The following is a 20,311-nucleotide window of genomic DNA, read 5'->3' on the forward strand; positions in this document are numbered from 1 at the left end:
CTTAAGGAAATGCAATCCGACAACAAAGGAAGTAGGTTACAGTACGCTTGTTCGCCCAATGCTTGAATACTGCTCAGCAGTGTGGGATCCGCACCAGGTAGGGTTGATAGAAGAGATAGAGAAGATCCAACGGAGAGCAGCGCGCTTCGTTACAGGATCATTTAGTAATTGCGAAAGCGTTACGGAGATGATAGATAAACTCCAGTGGAAGACTCTGCAGGATAGACGCTCAGTAGCTCGGTACGGGCTTTTGTTAAAGTTTCGAGAACATACCTTCACCGAAGAGTCAAGCAGTATATTGCTCCCTCCTACGTATATCTCGCGAAGAGACCATGAGGATAAAATCAGAGAGATTAGAGCCCACACAGAAGCATACCGACAATCCTTCTTTCCACGTACAATACGAGACTGGAATAGAAGGGAGAACCGATAGAGGTACTCAGGGTACCCTCCGACACACACCGTCAGGTGGCTTGCGGAGTATGGATGTAGATGTAGATTATTGATGATATCTGGGATGCTTTGAAACATGCTGTTCAGAAGAGATCTCCATCGTACTATTACGGATTTATGGAGAGCCCTGCAGGATTCATGGTGTCAATTCCGTTCAGGACTACTTCCGACATTAGTCGAGTCCATGCCACTTCGTGTTGCGGCACTTCTGCGTGATCGCGGGGGCCCTACACGATATTAGGCAGGTGTACCAGTTTCTGTGGTTCTTCAGTGTATATTCTCAAAATGCGGAATGTATTCTACGCATTTGGTGTGCTGATTAGAAAAATATGTCTTCACAATCCTATTAAACTCACGAAAAGTCCTCCTAATGATATTCGCGCTTGGATTAAATCAGGACACCAACATCGTGTTTAACATTCTCTTCCCTCAGAAAATGCTTCCACTTAGTACTCTTAAAGTAAGCAGCATTGTCTGACAGTTGAGTAATTGACCTCCCGACGCGTGGTATATAGTCAGCCGATAGTTTTCGTACTACTGTACCTAATGTTGAGTTCCTTGTGGGATACATCTTCAAGCACTTCGAAAATATGTCACGCATTGCCACCAAGTACTTTAGTCCACCCCTAGCTGTTGGTAGAGGGCGTCTTACATCGATAGATGTTAAACGGAGAGACCCCGTCGGAACCATTGATGTCAGTTCGTTACGAGTGCTGTAATTTGTGTGTTTCGCATTTTGGGAGATTAAGAAGGTGCATATCACTTTTATGAGAAATTCTGAAAATAGCTGTTTGTCACTGTCTTTTCCATACACTTTCTAATCCCAGAGTGACCCCAACTATGGTCAGAGTACCATATAGCACTGATTTCGATCCATCTTGCTCTATATGATATTTGTTTGTGTCACTTGTTTGGTTTACATCCAGCAAAGATTTTACTTCGTTCGACAACTGATCTGCCTCTTGCAGGATTTGGGTATCTCTTCGCATTCTCAAGTATTTCTGCCGGCCCCTTGCACCCTTGATCAGAAGAATCTTGTATTCTGTAGATTGTTCTACCAGTTCTGTTAATTTGGGACCCTTTTGGACAAGCAACCACTTTGTCATTTCCCTCCACATGCCTAATTTCAAAGTGATAGTACTGTAAGGGTAACACCAACTTCATTAACTGGATTTTATTGACGCGATCTTTCCGCCCAGGTGCAGTCACTGAAAATTAGAAAAGTTGCTCCTTCCTGCATGGAAAACGACTGTCTACTTCAATGAAACAACAAGAACTCTTTCTATAATATATTTTATGAATTATTAAATTGTTACTGTCTTCCAATGTTCAATAGCCGATCGTTGCGTGCATTCCATAGCAAGATAAACCGAGTACTGAATTCTTTGTCCTTATACAATAATTAACCAACAATTTTTTCATTCTAATTACACAGAACAAGGAGATTCCTCATTATTATACAGTTTATATACCGATCTTATCGATGTTATTCATAAATCAATTTATTCATTTCATTTATGCATGCATCTATCAAATTCTTTGCGTGTGGTCAAAAATATTTCAGCAAACAAATTATTTAGAGCCACAACCAGGTATCGGTATAGGCTGTTTGCTACAAAACGACGCATCAACGGATTCTGTAAGATATCTCAATACATTTCTATGTGATTCCGAAGTTGTAAAGTCCTTTTTGACTCACCCTGTATTAGTCTTACAGAAAAAAATGAACAGTACATTTTACTAGTGAATTTAATAAAGCTGAGTTTTGTACTGGGATGGGTTGTCACTAGAGGTCATAGCTTTCGAATTATTCAAGAAAAACGTTCCAAAATGATCTAAAATTATGTCTTTCTTGAAAACCGTGGCCTCTAGCGAAAATATATCCGTGTACAAAATTTAACTACATTAAATTTCCTAGAAAGAGGTCTTATTCACGTTTGCTATAGGACTAACTCAATTGAGTGGGTGATAGACTATGAAAATCATGCGCTTGTTATCTGAAAGCGTTGCAGGCAGCATAATACTCAGAGAAGGGGCTGCCTCTTATATTATCGGCTTTGACTCTCTCCACTGATCTAACACCGATAGTGTAATCACCGATAAAGACTGCTTCCGCCTATTAACGCACAGCGAGCTATGTTTGTGCGTTTTGAGGGCCAACTGTTTGTCCCTTGAACTAGGCATCTATCCTTTGCAAGCATCCCTAAATTTTGTAAAAATTTATGGAGTTTGGACTTCCCGATGTGGACCCTCCATAAAATTTCACATAGAGATTTGGGGTTACACACCTTGGTTGGTTTATATACCTTTTGGCGTGTGCGTAAACTCGAATGATGGATAGGTAATGCTGAAATAAATCGAAAAATAGACTACCATTTTTCAGGCAATGCAAGTGTTACGGATCTATCGCAGATTTTAACTATCTACCAAAAAAGTCGGGAAAACATCTTACGTAAAATGATCATGGTACAAGATTTTATGGTGGTGCTTCGTCTCAGACGAAATATGTAGGTCGAAAAATGCAAGAAGAGTTACAGCAGTAACTCGGGAAGCACATCAGTTTGCAGTTGATGTGACATATTTTTCCTTATTCGCATCCAACGGTTGTTGTCAACACGAACCAAGAAGTCTCCCGAGTGGCTACTTGTTCTAACATCTGAGTGTAACTGATATTCGGATGTAAGTGGTGTGTCCAAAGTTAGTTCCTATGTACTAAAATCTTTGACGTTAATTATTTAAGCCTTTCGCCAAGCAACAGAGTACGAGGGTAATTCCAATAAGCAAATCACTTGTACCTCCTGCAGGCGACGTTTTTCTACTTTGAAAATTCACCCTTTATTACACACGCATCAACTGTCCTATATGCCGGCCGGGGTGGCCGAGTGGTTCTAGGCGCTACAGACTGGAACCGCGTGACCTCTATGGTCGCAGGTTCGAATCCTGCCTCGGGGCTGGGTGTGTGTGATGTCCTTAGGTTAGTTAGGTTTAAGTAGTTCTAAGTTCTACGAGACTAATGATCTCAGCAGTTAAGTCCCATAGTGCTCAGAGCCATTTGAACCATTTTTGAACAGTCCTATGTAACGTGTTCTGGTTCCAGCCGAAATGACTTCCACATAGTTCGGCTGCAGGACTGTGTGTATATCTTAGTTTCTAGCAGATCCGTTACATCGAATAACTAGCTAGCTTCTCTCGTATTAATTTCCATGTGGTCTGAAAGAAACGTTCACATACTGTATCATACGTATGTTCAACTGCACTTGATTTGTCAGCATGTGATTTTTTTTCTCTTTTTCTATTATATCCAATTTATTTGTATTTCTTTGCTATTAATGTCGTACCATCACTCCATGATCGTTTTGTTAATGCTCGTCGAATCACAGAACCAGTACCTCATAGAGTACATATCCAACACTGGTTTGTCACATCTGGAGTAGTGATTATTCTTTTCGTTTTAATTTTCCTTTTAACACATATCGATAAAAAGAATATCGATCTAGCCTCTTTGGCACCGCTATATCGAATGGCCACATAAAATTCAGTTTTAAAAATTTCGTAATGGGAAACAAACCAGCACTTTGCGGCCACACAGGGCGACGCATAACACACGTTCGGAGTAGTATTTGATTGACCTGACTCCAGCTACACATTGCTAAAGAGAAACTGCAAATATCTGCCGAGACGCCGTAGAAAATTTCCCTGGAGACTCGTTGGGCAGATTCCCTGTGTATTCAATCGTACAGGAAATATAATTTTACAAAAATTTTTGATAACTTATAATCAAGTTCTAGGGGACTAATGACCTCAGCTGTTAAGTCCCATAGTTCTCAGAGCCATTTGAACCATTTTTGATAACTTATAATCACCCTGTCTAGTTAGGAGTTAGTAGTTCGTATCCACAAGAACAAAAAATTAATAAACGCCTGACAGAAGGCTATGCTCTCTGTCTCTCTCTTCTAATATTCAGTGCTTACATCTAGAAATTTACAGACCAAGTTTGCTCAACAATTGGGGTGGGAAAAAATAAATGGACAGAAGATAGACATGCTGCGTTATGACGATGATATTGCTATGATCATGGAGAAGAAAAAAGACCCACATAAGGCCTGCAGAACAACAGACAGGTTTTTCGTAATTATTCCGGAATGAGAATAAACAAAAGAAAGACTTATGTGATGATGTACAGAACTGAAGAGAATTATGAACCTCTAAGAAAGAGAATTGGAAGAGGGAATGTGGGACAGGAATTTTCCTATTTGGGAAACAGTATCACATGCTACGGTAGAAGAAAAAAAGAAATTGTGAGCAGAATACAACAACCAGAAACTGCATTCATTATGAGGAAGAGCCTACTTGCCACCAAGAACATCATTCTGGATATAGGGAAACGGATCATGAAAACATTTGTTTGGAGTGTGGCGCTGTAGGAGTGTGAAACTTGGACAATATGGAAACAGGAGACATAATGGCTAGAAGCACAGGCGATTTAGTGGTAGAGAAGGATGAATCAGTTGATAGCGTTCACAAAAAAAGAGTTGCTAAGAAAAGAGAAAAATAGCGGAGTACTCTTGGAGACAGCAGACGAGAAGAAGCAAACTCTAGGACGAATTTTATGTCACAATACAATCGTAGGAACAATAGCAGAATAACCTGTTGAGGAAAGGGCAAGGATATCATACATGCAGTAGATTGTGAGCTATGTAATGTATGCTACGTATGAGGAAAGGTAGGCAGAAGGGTGGAATAGCATGCTGCTGTACTGCTGCAAATCAGTATCAGGACTGAACACTAAAGAAATAGAGAATAACGCATATAGGAGCTTTAAAGACACCCCTGGGCGGAATCATGTCATACAAGCTTTCAGAACAGAACAACGTGTTGGCCAAACATTCAAAGCGGTTACGCAGTACTGCTAAATTGTCTGACGCATGACGTAATTTTAATGCTTCTAGCTATGGCCACGCTCTGGCAATTGCAGTAAGACAATATGACAGGTATATTTCTAAATAAAGTAGTATGAAATTTCTGATATACGTCTGTCAATACATATCTCCAGGGGATATCGATACATAGTTCTCATACAGTGGCTCTACGTATCTATCTGGTGCTCTCTAGTTTGCTGCTCTCCAGTGTTTTGTGGAAAGCAGCTGAAATGTGCAAGAAAAATAGACTGTAACGTATCCTTCCCTACTGGCAGATAAAAGTGGGAGAATTTTTTAAATGAACAAAAATATGCTGCGGATGAGTATGAGTTTGCCTGGGGAAAGACACATCGCAAATGCGATGTCACGATGTACTTAGAAAATTTACACACATCCGTGTGTAATTAATCCTTTTAGAATATTGAACCATTATTATTTTAAAACCATTAAGCCATGGCTGTTATATTCTTTCCGTTAATGAGGCCCCAGTGGTACTCAGCGCCGTCACTGGAGGCTCGTTTAGCGTCAAAATATTGCTGTGACTTCCACGTAAACGTGGCAGTAAATATTCTACTGGACTTCGTAAAAATCAGATCTGTAGGTTCTGGAGTATATTATACTTAAACGACACGACGCGGAAAGCAATAGGCAGCTTCGCTTTCAAACAATGTGAGCGTAACATCCTCACACATCTGCACTCCTGGAAATTGAAAAAAGAACACATGACACCGGTGTGTCGGACCCACCATACTTGCTCCGGACACTGCGAGAGGGCTGTACAAGCAATGATCACACGCACGGCGCAGCGGACACACCAGGAACCGCGGTGTTGGCCGTCGAATGGCGCTACCTGCGCAGCATTTGTGCACCGCCGCCGTCAGTGTCAGCCAGTTTGCCGTGGCATACGGAGCTCCATCGCAGTCTTTAACACTGGTAGCATGCCGCGACAGCGTGGACGTGAACCGTATGTGCAGTTGACGGACTTTGAGCGAGGGCGTATAGTGGGCATGCGGGAGGCCGGGTTGACGTATCGCCGAATTGCTCAACACGTGGGGCGTGAGGTCTCCACAGTACATCGACATTGTCGCCAGTGGTCGGCGGAAGGTGCACGTCCCCGTCGACCTGGGACCGGACCGCAGCGACGCACGGATGCACGCGAAGACCGTAGGATCCTACGCAGTGCCGTAAGGGACCGCACCGCCACTTCCCAGCAAATTAGGGACACTGTTGCTCCTGGGGTATCGGCGAGGACCATTCGCAACCGTCTCCATGAAGCTGGGCTACGGTCCCGCACACCGTTAAGCCGTCTTCCGCTCACGCCCCAACATCGTGCAGCCCGCCTCAAGTGCTGTCGCGACAGGCGTGAATGGAGGGACGAATGGAGACGTGTCGTCTTCAGCGATGAGAGTCGCTTCTGCCTTGGTGCCAATGATGGTCGTATGCGTGTTTGGCGCCGTGCAGGTGAGCGCCACAATCAGGACTGCATAAGACCGAGGCACACAGGGCCAACATCCGGCATCATGGTGTGGGGAGCGATCTCCTACACTGGCCGTACACCTCTGGTGATAGTCGAGGGGACACTGAATAGTGCATGGTACATCCAAACCGTCGTCGAACCCATCGTTCTACCATTCCTAGACCGGCAAGGTAACTTGCTGTTCCAACAGGACAATGCACGTCCGCATGTATCCCGTGCCACCCAACGTGCTCTAGAAGGTGTAAGTCAACTACCCTGGCTAGCAAGATCTCCGGATCTGTCCCCCATTGAGCATGTTTGGGACTGGATGAAGCGTCGTCTCACGCGGTCTGCACGTCCAGCACGAACGCTGGTCCAACTGAGGCGCCAGGTTGAAATGGCATGGGAAGCCGTTCCACAGGACTACATCCAGCATCTCTACGATCGTCTCCATGGGAAAATAGCAGCCTGCATTGCTGCGAAAGGTGGATATACACTGTACTAGTGCTGACATTGTGCTTGCTCTGTTGCCTGTGTCTATGTGCCTGTGGTTCTGTCAGTGTGATCATGTGATGTGTCTGACTCCAGGAATGTGTCAATAAAATTTCCCCTTCCTGGGACAATGAATTCACGGTGTTCTTATTTCAATTTCCAGGAGTGTAATTGAATAGTATAAAACCATTAATCATATTGAGTGTGGTGGTATGAAGTGTTTACTATAGTAACGGAAGAAACCGATATTAACAAATGAAAATTATTACTATAAAAATATACATATAATGATCTCGGTAACGTAACTCGTAGTACAAGTACATCGAATACTAACAGATAAGTGATACATTAGAAGAAAAAGCCTCTGCTTCCTTCACAAGTTATTTCTCTCTTTATAAAAATGAATGACGCTTTTACAGCTTTGTTACAGAAGTTTGATTTTTACTGTTCATGAATACACGCCTTAAATTATACTTACCTTTTGATAATTTCTCTCAAACACTCTATACATTACAAACAACATAACAATTTTTTACAAGTTACAACTTCCTTCGTAAAAAGAAAAAAAAGAAAATGAAACGCTTTAACACACTTAGTATAAAGTAATGTCAGGAAGTAGAAGGTTGCTTTACTACGGGAAGCATTACGCTCTTGCCTTACACCGACTTTTGTAGTGAATTTTCCACCCGGTTATATGGATCAAAAGGCTCTGAGCACCATGGGACTTAATTTCTGAGGTCATCAGTCCCCTGGAACTTAGAACTACTTAAACCTAACAACCTAAGAACATCACATACATCCATGCCCGAGGCAAAATTCTAACCTGCCACCGTAGCGGTCGTTCGGTTCCAGACTGTAGCGCCTAGAACCGCACGGCCACTCCGGCCGGCTACCCGATTATAGAAGGGCCTTCAGTTTAAGGTGGACTATGAACGACGGTGCAAGTTTTCGTACCTCATACTAACAAACCAATGACACAGTTGGAACTCACTCACCGACTGAGCCGCCGTATGGTAACATCCCAAAAATCTGATGTACGCAGTTGCTGGGAAAATTAGGCGAAACCTGGTACTGGTACTAGAGGTTACCTTAACGTTCTTTCAGAAGTTGGAGCAGTAACATCGCAAAAATCTGATGGCCGCAGTTGCAAGGAAAATTAAGCGAAAGCAATTATAGGGACTAGAGGTTAACTTAAAGTTCTTCGAGATGAAGTTGGCTTATGCATTATCCTAAATCGAAAGGACACTTTTAGGAATGACCACCACCTGTCCATCGGCTATTTGAATGAAATTTTTCACAGATGTTCCCTGCAGAATAGAAATAAACTATTAAAAGGTTATCAAGAAATAAATAATTCATGGTTTTACCGGTCTTTGAGTCGGAATGTTCAAAATGTCGTGTGAGTTCTGCGACAGTTTCCTCCAAATTTAAGACTCAAACAAATAATAAAATTGTGAACTGGAAATTTTGATTAGCTGCGCAACATTTTGTGCTCATGACACTACTAAAATATCAAGGGTGAGTCATTCACCGTTTTCACACTACCTTAGGTCAGAGTTGGTCAATAATCAGTCCCGACAATTTTCTATCATTTTTTGAGTGCAATAATTTTTAGAATAGTATACTGATTTTACCCCCAAATTTATCTAAAGCAGCGCAAAAACGGTGAATGACACAGCCTTTAAATTTTTACTGTAAGTTAAGCAAAACATGTTGTTCCTCTGATCCAAATAACGTCAATGGATTACAACTGGATCAACTTTAGAGCCATCTTAAATGTGGTCAAAACTGACTTATAGCTTACTTGACATTTTACACCATGCAATTGAGAGCCCTGTAAAATCTGAACATTGTTTTTTTATCTTGAACTCAAATTTTTACGAACAGAGTTTTAGTCTGTAAGGAACATCTGTGCAATATCTAACTCAGTTGGAGATGGTCAAGTTGGTATCGAATGATCTTCGCACGTAATGGGCTGCTTTTTAGTATAAGGGATTTCTCTGTAATGTGTAGTGAAACGAAATGAATATTTCTGGATCTGTCTGTTATTAAATACCAGATAGTACGTCACAGCGGAAGACAGATAGCGCAAAATTGTTCTCCGTGTGCTGGGTGCGTTACGACATGCGTGGAGCTCTGTTCCACAGATGCTCTCATTACTGCTGGCAGAAATTAATGTGCACTGTCATCTCGTCGCGGTAATAGCAACCGCTGACGAATGAGCGGGCAGGGGTAGGAAATGGGAGACAGAAACGACTCCATGGCTGCTTTTGTAGGCACTGTTGGCGAAAGGATGGCTAGGTGGGTGATTCAGAGCTCTGGAAAATTGTAGTACCGTCGAAAGTTCTAGTGTTTTGTAGTACTGGTCTGCAATCTCATCAGGCCCATGTCATTCAGTAGGCTGATGACTTACACACACACACAGCGCTATGTACCGCAGGATCTAAGACACTATAATAATGAGCACAGGAGAGTATTAAAGCACCCTGACGATCATCCCAACTAGGGTTTTGAACAATTTCCTTCAACAGGATGATGGAAGATTCCCTGTCACATTTTCCGTCAGGCGGGCCAGTACTCTGCCTGACCTCATTATCAATCAGCTGCTCAGCTCTACATATTCTTCCCTAATTCCTTACATTCTATGGAATCTTGTCGAGGAAACCTTCCTGGCTGCGCCATTGTTGGGTTAACTGCATATGTTAGATGTACTGTGTTGCAATGGAAACTCCATAATTTAGTCTCTTAACTTTCATCACACTAGTACATGCATGCCTGTTTGAAGAAACAGACACTGCGGTGAATGGCAGCCGCATGAAATGAATTAAATGTATTCGCAATTGTGAATACGATTATACACGAGCTTCACAGTGGATTAGTGTCAATGAAGGTTTGGGCCGAACCAGGACTCGAAACCGGATTTCTCGCTTATCGAATGAGGTTTCTCTAACTACTCAAGCTACCTGACCGTACTTACAGAACCGACACAAACTTCCATACGAAACTGTGTGTCTATGTCATGTACCTATTCAACTGCTTTGATTTCCGCACAGGGAGGGAATTTCATTATCATTGTCGCGGCCTTGTCTAGGTATGAAATGATATTTGCAGTATCTGTACGTACTACGCACCGTTATTCAGACATACATGCTTAAAATAGTATTCGCAGTGTCTGTGTTACACGATGTTATGCGGTATACGGGAAATCCGGGTTCAAATCCGTGGCTGAAACAAGTTTTCACTGTCACTAATCCCTTGTGCAGCTGATGTCTAATCGTATTCACAATTGCAGATACATTTCAGTCACTACACTGAATTGTGAATACGATTATACGTGAGCTGCACAGTGGATTAGTGTCAATGAAGATTTGGGCCGAACCGGGACTCGAAACCGGATTTTCTGCTTATCGCAAGCTGTCGCCCTAACCACTCAAGCTACCTGACCTTCTTAAGATACTGAAGCTATTAAAATAGCTCATGTTAGATTTGCCCGCTTCTTGCCCTTTAGTCGACATTGTACCCTTCTGCTGACCTGAAACCTGTGCCGCAGTGTATATCCGACGGTCACGTTATACCTACACACTACGCTGATTATGTGATGCGTACACATTCAATAATACAATTATCTTACCATTCAACAAAGAGTCAACATTTGCGTCTTCCTGGCATGCGCTAATCTAAGCAAAAACAAAGTTCAAAATAATTATGAGCTATTAACTGTAGAAGGACATTGTTTGAAATAAAAATATCGTGTCCTCAAACAGAAAAAAAAATATTTCTACAACTTGAAAGATAAATGCCAGAAACTGTCCTTGAAGAGACTTGGGTTTTGATTACACTTATGGAGCTTACAATGTACGGTGAAACCTTTTTCTTGTTAGACCTGTTTGAGGATATATGAAGTGTTAATTAGGTCTATAATTTATAATGGGTTGCGCTTATACGCATTATTTTCAGTCAGTGCGAAATGAAGGTATTACAATTCATATTTCACACTAAATATACCTTATGTGAACACCAGCAACAGTTACTAATTTTTTCGTAACACTTCGGTCTGGGGCCACAGTTATAATATATATTTTTGAAGTCAGTACTGCATTAGACCGTTTTTTATTTGCCTTGTTACATTTACACGATCATGATTTCGGCTTTATAGTGCCATTATCAAGTATTTTAATGCTATACAGTGTCTAAGATGCTATCTTAGGCACCGTATAAGATAAAAACACTTGATAATGGCACTGTAAGGGCGAAATCATAATCGTGTAAATGTAACACTGCAAATAAAAAACAGTTTAAGGGCGGTACTGACTTTAAAGAAGCCAGCAACAGTATTTTCAATTACCCCTTGCAACATTCTACGGTGAAAGAAATAATGTTCCCACCACACACTAAGAGGAGAGAAAACAGTAATATATCCGTTTCGTTAAGAAATCTGCCTAGATAGCCAAATGCATTAACGCACCACTTCTGGGAGTCGGAGAGGTGGACCACCTGTCCTAATCCTGCAATGGGAAGAACTTTGACTAAATGTTTTCTGGCCTGTCCGGATAGCCGCTTGCATTAGCAACCTGCTTCTCGTATTGGAGAAGGAGCGCCGGACCCGGATCGATTGCAGCTGGCGAATTAATGACGGGGTGCTCGTCAGCATGGATATAGGTTTTATGCGGTTTTTCAAATCCTACCGTTCAATCCGTCACGTCCCGCTTCAGTTACACGATTCCCAAACATTTAGAAAGCGTTCTCAAACTTCCAAGTGGAATAACATTAGAGGCAGACAAATCGTGTAGACAAAGTCCGTCCTGGGGGGTGGGAGGGGGAGGGGAGAGGGGAAGGGGTTGGGCAACGGATGACAACAGGAAGCGTATCCGGCCACTACCTATCACTAACCTTGTCAAATCCAAATTAACATGCCGACCCAGTGAATGTTTGTCATGTTGTTGTTGTAGTATTCAGTCCAGAGACTGGTTTAATGCAGCTCTCCATGCAAGGTCCTATGCACGGTTCTTCGTTTACTTATTGCATTCTACATTCTTCTGGACCTGCTTAGTGCATTCATCTCTTGGTCGACCTCTACGATTTTTACCGTCCACGCTGCCCTCCAATACTAAACTGGTGATCCCTTGATGCCTCAGAACATGTTCTACCAACCGATCACTTCTTCTAGCCAAGTTGTGCCACAAATTCCTCTTCTCCCCACTTCTATTCGGTACCTACTCATCAGTGAAGTGATCTACCTATCTAATCTTCTACATTCTTCTGTAGCAACACACTTCGAAACACATTTTGTGTAAACTATTGATCGCCATGTATGACATAAGCGCAGGAAAAAGAAACTTGTCTTTATGGCATTGTCCAAAGATGATGCCACCACGCCAAAGACATTAGCGATGTCTTGCTGCAATCCACAACAGCGAATAGGCTATAGAGGACACACCTTTCCTCAGTTTTGCAGAGCCGTCTCACGGAAGTCAGTATCATCAAGGTGGACTAAAGAATTAACCAAGTCTCAGATGGACATGTACTTTTGTAAATGTTGAACATTAGACTTCAAGAGGTTTTTTTGATTAGCGTATTAAGTCATGCTTTAAGAGTCAGTGACTTCTGTAAATTATCAAGCGCTCTGGTAGAAAATGATTGTATTAAGTTAAGTAATTTTTTATCAGTCATGTAATAAAGCAATAAAGAAAAAAATATTTTATTCGATTTAGCTCCAATGAGGCGTCTCCAAGAGCAGTCAAAGAACGACGATTGTAATTTCACCTGATCATAACAGTGTGAATGTTCTCTGTTGTCAGCAGCAAAGCGTGGTGGGGCTCCGTCATGCTGGAACCATTATGATTGCCTCATTGGCACCGGGAGAAACCCCAAGAGTAGTAGTTCACGACAAATGATACGGTAATTCCGTCCACCTAGTGTGTTAGGCAGAAGATATGGCTCAGTAACAAGCTCATGAACAATACAAGCCCACACATTTATGGTAAATCTCTGTTTATTGTGGAACACACGAAGTGCCTTCTATTTTCCGACTTTCAGACTTGGCTATTGTGGCTATTTATTTCCCTGTCAATGCAGCCTTGTCAGTAAACAAGACACGCGTATGGAAGTCAAGAATGTTTAAGGTTTCGTTTAGATACCGCTGACAGAATTCCATGAGCTGGGGAAAGTCATTAGCTGACGGGTCTTATACCTTTGGACAGTTGAACGGATGCATGCCAATGCGGTGCAGTATGTTCCTCACAGTGGCACAGGGGGCATTCAGTTCCTTGGCTTTGGATAGTGTGCAGGTGCAGGGAATTTCCGCAACACGCTATAACAAAACTCCCTCAAACTGAACAGTTCGCCCACTGCGAGGACTTCAAGTTTCCTGTCAGCTCAAGGGATCGTGTTTCATGATGACGCACATCAAGTCTTCGAAATGTGGCACGATTTGCGACCTCCGTGGAAATCGTTCCGCGTACAGACGCGTTGATGCTCGACCTTCGCTCCGTGTTTCCCGATAAATAAGGAGCATGTCTGATAGCTTGGTTCGAAAGTAATCAGCTATCAAGAAAATTTATATATCGGTAGAAACTCTCATATAAACACAACATAATATAAGTAATAATAATTTAGTTATTTATTCTGGAGCGTATTGATAACGTAACCTTGGAAGCAGTGAGAAGGAATTTTCTTGCAAATCAGACTTAAACGTAAACTTGTTGGATACCAGTAAATCAAAACAACACTGAACATTGGGGTAAGGGAAGTCCAGCATGAAAATTTTCAAGGACTAGAGTCCAATTGATGTACTTGTGACATTTGTGTTACATATCAGAAGTATTTCGTTTCACCTCCTCCAATAAGTCTACAAATCTGTATACGTAGTTTTTTTTTTAGATCCTGTGCTTATGAGTGTACAAAGTAATGATGAAAACTCGCTCATGATGTACAGTGTACGTATGCCATTGAGGTTTATGTTGTTGATTTTTTTTCACACAGTACAGTAGAAGGTGCTATTTTACATACAATAATAGAGTCGCATTTCTTTTCAGCCAGTTCCCAGGTAATCTGGTAGTAGGAAAGAGGGGTTTCCAGTTGGGAAAATAAATGAAAGGTGCTTACCAAGAAAAAACTGTCACTGAGGTGCTTTTTTTCTCCGACGATACTTCGAAAAGTAAGCTCCACATGTTGGCCCACGACAGGACCATCACACAACAAGAGTACACGGCCTGGATATCTCTCAGATACAATTGTACTGCCGTACAGAAACAGGTTGTCATAAGTGTCCGAGTGGGGGGACGTGGCACCTGGAAACACACTCAGAAGTTGAAAAACGTGGGACTGCACTGTTCTCGAGGGCAAGAGTCTGACTTGCACGCAGATTCACTGTGAAATTCGGCTTGTATTTCGACCAAAGCCAACGTTGCCTCCAGCCGTAATGAAATGGTGTCAATAACTCGACAAAGGTTGCACGGACGTGGGTGATGCCATCGACATAAGACCACAGATGACAATGTTCAGGCAATTGAGGAACTATTTCGCAGCAGTAGCAGGTTCTCCGACAATAAGTACGTTCGTACTGTGGTTCCTGAATATCTCCGTGTCCAAGAAGCGAATATGTATCATCTATGACTGAATAATTGGTAAAACATTCCAACTGTTGTCTGCAGAGACTTGGTGACTACGTTAAAAAAAGTGCTACGTATCTGTATGACTTGGAAGTGTAGTGCAGCATTCAATAAAAGTTACTTGGCCCACGACAATAACGTGTCACTTATTCGTGTTTGCATTTTCTATTCCAAGGATCAGAGCCGGCTATTTGAGCCTCGGAACGTTAAAGAATCAGTTCTTTGGAAGCGGATATTCCATAAGGCTGCGAGTTGAGGACAGGGCGTCCCAATTGTGAATATTTGTGAGGGAAATCTGTCTGCTAACCAACGGAAATGTCCCGAAAACTCGGTCACAGCAAGAGGACTGGGGCTATTTGAATGTGTATCAGGAACAAAAAGAGAAAAAAAATATTTCGGAGGGAAATCTGGCTGTTAACCAACGGAGATCTCACGAAAACTCGGTCAGAACAAGGTTCAAATGGTTCAAATGGCTCTGAGCACTATGGGACTTAACTTCTGAGGTCATCAGTCTCCTAGAACTTAGAACTACTTAAACCTAACTAACCTAAAGACATCACACACGTCCATTCCCATGGCAGGATTCGAACCCGCGAACGTAGCGGTCGCGCGGTTCCAAACTGTAGTGGCTAGAACCGCTCGGCCACTCAGAACAAGGGACTCGGACTATTTTAATTTGTATCAGGTGCAAAAATCAGGAAAAAAAAACAGGAAAAAAATTAGGCAAGTGCAAGCGGTCAGGAAGATAGAAAAATGTAAAATATAGGGAAGAGTGCCACAATGTAGTAAAAACATTGAAAACTGTATTGTTGCGGAAATAGGTTTGTTCATTCAAGGACGTAGCCAGGATATTGATGAGAATGGGGTCCGATTTGTTGAAGAGGACCTCATAAAGTCTCTTGTTTTTGTTTATAGTGGAAACAAATTTGTTGATTACTTAATTTTGTATATGTAATTTGCCAGCCTTTCATTTCATTAAATGTCTTCAATTGCATTAAGAAACCAAGATATTATTATTTCAAGAGTCAACTTTAAACTTACAGCAACCAAATTTATTTATAAAACAAAACGGAGTACTCAAATATTATGAGCTACAGTTTTGGGATCTTAAGACTGGTTGACGTAATGATTTCAAATAGTTTTGTAATGTTAGCCACGTCAGAAATGAGTTTGTGGTTATCCATGATAATACGGTTATAAAGTATTCTATGCTAATAAACCTCGCTGTGATGCAAAACATTTTATCGCTAATATGCCGTTTATTTGAAAATACGTTAAAGTTGTGACGGTTGAACTCACTGTTCCAATGATATTACAAATAAGAAATTTCACAGTCGCACATCTTCCTTGCAGTAAAACTTGAATGCATGATTGACCGCCGTTCCACAAGCGAGTCACCTTCATGCACAATTACAAAGAACAAAATAACGATCTGCAGCTGACTTTCAATGTAAATATCGCTGTACTACGCATATTATCCAAATCTGACGCAAAACAACATTAACTGTCTGCCCGAGCAATAAATATCTATTTCAAAAATCAGGAGAAGTACTGACACAAAAGTAACGAAAAAAAATTTTTTTTGGTATATCTTTCTATAACTTTAAAACATTAGAGTTTGAAGATAAACATAGAACCCCAGAAAACGCTTCAGTTATTATAGTGTTACATAAACGTGAATGGATTATGGGCGAAATGCGGTGTGTGTATGTGTGTGTCTGGGAAGGGGGGGCGGAGGGGGGGGGGGATGCAGGACGCAGTCGGTTCTGACGAAGTCTTCTAGAAACGAACGAAGTACAGAATGTGCTGTCATCAGATACCCCTTCCTCTGTCCACAGACCCTCGCCCATAGTTCCATATCGAGACTGTTTTTCATGATTAAGAACAGTCCAGGTGACCAAATTGGGCCCTATTTTGCCTTTGGGGCTACTTTCTTTTTTAAAGAAATGCAACAATCGCCGTTCGGCCGATATTTTTTTTGATAAACTCGATTTTTGGGTGATACAGGAAAGTCCAAGTGTATTTTTATGCATTGCTTTTAATTTAATGTTATTTGCAGTTACGTTTACCACTGAGTTACCTTGTGAAATACTGAAATATTGCAACTTCAAAGTTCTACCAGTCTCCAAACAACGACTCCAGCGCTAACGTTAAACTGGTATAGATAGGTAATTAGGCTACCGTAGTAGCACGTTCATATTTTTATCCTACAATACTACTAGTGGACGAATCAAAATTGGTTACCTCTTCTTCTTTGTTACAAACTTACCAGTAATTAAGAACTACCACAACAGCACACAGAAAGAGGAAATAAACGGCAGCACGAACAATAACTCAACTGCAAGTAAAAACTGAACTGAAACTTCCTGGCAGATTAAAGCTGTGTGCCGGACCGAGACTCTAACTCGGGACCTTTGCCTTTCGCGGGCAATTGCTCTACCAACTGAGCTACCCAAGCACGACTCATGCCCCGTCCTCACAGCTTTAATTCCGCCAGTACCTCGTCTCCTACCTTCCAAAAGCTGTGAGGACGGGGTGTGAGTCGTGCTTGGGTAGCCCAGTTGGTAGAGCACTTGCCCGCGAAAGGCAAAGGTCCCGAGTTCGAATCGCGGTCCGGCACACAGTTTCGATTTGCCAGGAAGATTCATATTAGCGCACACTCCGCTGTAGAGTGAAAATTTCATACAAGAAACTGAACTGATTAGAAAAAAAAACTGTGCCCAAGTAAGGCCAAGAATATGCAGCAGTTGGTATTGGATAAATTTTGGATGTGCGGTAACTTACAATACTATCGATATATAGATAGTTTAAATCTATCGACAGCCTTGTTGGCTATCGACAGCCTGTATCCGTCTTCCGTCGCATGACTTAAAATTAAATATCTTTCAATTTCACTATGAGGCAGCTAGTGAGATGTAATTTCATTTAGGTGGTTGGGGAGGGAAGAATGTTCCGAACCCCCTGGACCCCCCCGTTTCACTACGTCCTTGGTTGATTTAAAAACAGGATATGGCACCTTTTAAAGGAGTAACAATTTCAGTCTCTTGAAATGTAGTCATATGGCATCACATCGCAAGAGGAACCGACCTCCTCCTGGATATTGTTGTTGTTGTGGTCTTCAGTCCTGAGACTGGTTTGATGCAGCTCTCCATGCTACTCTACCCTGTGCAAGCTTCTTCATCTCCCAGTACCTACTGCAACCCACATCGTTCTGAATCTGCTTGGTGTATTCATTTCTTGGCCTTCTTCTACGATTTTTACCCTCCACGCTGCCCTCCAATGCTAAATTGGTGATCCCCTGACGCCTCAAAACATGTCCTACCTACCGATCCCTTCTTCTAGTCGTGCCACAGACTTCTCTTCTCCCTAATTTTATTCAATATCTCCTCATTAGTTATGTGATCTACCCATCTAATCTAAGCTCCTGGATATATTCCGAAAAAATGAATTTCTGTATCCTACTATGAGACATTAAAGAACATAGAGAAGAGCAGTACAAAAAAATTGTCACCTGGTCTCTTAATTACCGGCAAACACAATAATCATTGCATTGACATTTAAGATCATCAAACCTATAGCCCAGGCCGGGGTCAAAGTTGTATCCACTTCTTCATTCACTTGAAGCTTCCAACGTTTTGCCTTGGAGGAAGGATGTCGGGACGTCGTCATACGCTGGCTGGAATCTCTTGAGGAAGAATCTTATGCAGAGGGAATTTGTCCACTGGTTAAGAGATACGATACTTTTTAAAATTTTAATAGTGATTATGAAGAGAAATAGCACAAAGAAGCAGTTTTGAGGTTTTCTGTTAGTTTTGCTTGAATTATTTCAGTACTTTACGCGTAACGTAACGGACGTTACATTTCGTAGATCCGTGCAGCACACCCCACCTGCAGGCAGGGGAGCAGTGCCGCTGAGTGGCATTTGTAAGCGGTGCTGTACGCGCGATGTATGCGATTAGGGCCACTAGAGGGCAGGCGGAGCGCAGGCGGACGCGCTGCCCCGCGTGCGACAGCGGACTGCACTTGCCGCCCTGCTGGGATTTCACGGTCCGCCGGCAACGCGGCCGCGTGAGAACAATCGCCCGTGCAAGGCACGGCGGCAGAGCGCGCCGGATCTGCGTCCCGTCTCTGTCTCGCCGACGAGAGTGATTTTCACCGTGGCTGTTACTGAATGGTTCAGGCCGCGCATGCAAACCAGGAAATGAAATCGAGCATCGGTCGAGAAATCGACTTTTGCTACCTACGAAACGTGTACGGTTGGAATTTGGAAACCTACCCAAGGCACGATTCTGACTCTCACTGACCACAAAATCAGTCATAAAAGTTCTCATCTCTCAGCTCGCTAGGGTGATTTTATTTTTATACATATGGAAAGAAATTCCAACTGCATAATAACGACGATAATTGACTCGTAGACAGTTATTTTATTAACAGATCAAAGAAAGAACGAAATAGTTAATAAAATTAAAATATTTTTCTAAAAGTTGGACTTAACAGCATTAAAAGATTTCTGCTAGTCCCATACATATTCCTAATCCACACAGATAGCTTTAAAATTTGTGGTTCTGAATTTTTAGTAGCTATGAAACCACACGTTGGAATTAAAACAAAACACATAGGATGCACGCAACGTGTAACTGATGCATGATTAACATTCACCTCCTTAGTATTACACTGCTTACTAACTGATGCATAAACAGTTCACCTCCTCACTATCCTCTATTTTATGCACCCCGCCTTTCTTGCTTTAAATCTTACAAGTATTTGAAAATTCAGAATTACTAATTTTCAAGACTATCTGTATGGCGTTAGAGATCTATATGTGGCTAGGGCAAATTATTATACACTGTGAGGGCTATTCGGAAAGTAAGTACCAATCTGTGGCCATATGGAAACGACTATGAAAATCTTATGAAGCCTTGCGCAGACGTATTGGGTAGTGTCTCTATTACCGCTGTCCATCGCACAATGTCGTTCGTTTCAGTTCTGAGTGCACAGTGAGCAAGCAAAAGTGCCTAGGAAATAGCGTCTCCCAGAAATTGTGAGGGCCTGGAGAGAGATTTCACCTGATGTCATGCAGCTCACATAACACAACTGTCATGTAGTTACTTCTTCATGATAATTCTCAGATGCACTCTTCAGGGGCAATGAAGATGCTCATGCAACGTTTTCGACGGGAAGCGCTTGATTACCCACAATACAGCCCGTAACTTACTGCCCCTGAGTTTCATCTCTGCTCACACTACCCACTAGCTACGGAGACAACATTTTGGCGCAGACAACGAACTATATGCCAGCGTAGAGAATTGGTAGAAAGCACAGGCGGCTCTCTTCTATGACGAGGGTAGTGCAAAGTTGGCACAACACTAGGACAAATGTCT

This window comes from Schistocerca gregaria, chromosome 3, assembly GCF_023897955.1.
Source record: "Schistocerca gregaria isolate iqSchGreg1 chromosome 3, iqSchGreg1.2, whole genome shotgun sequence".
Classification (NCBI taxonomy): Eukaryota; Metazoa; Arthropoda; class Insecta; order Orthoptera; family Acrididae; genus Schistocerca; species Schistocerca gregaria.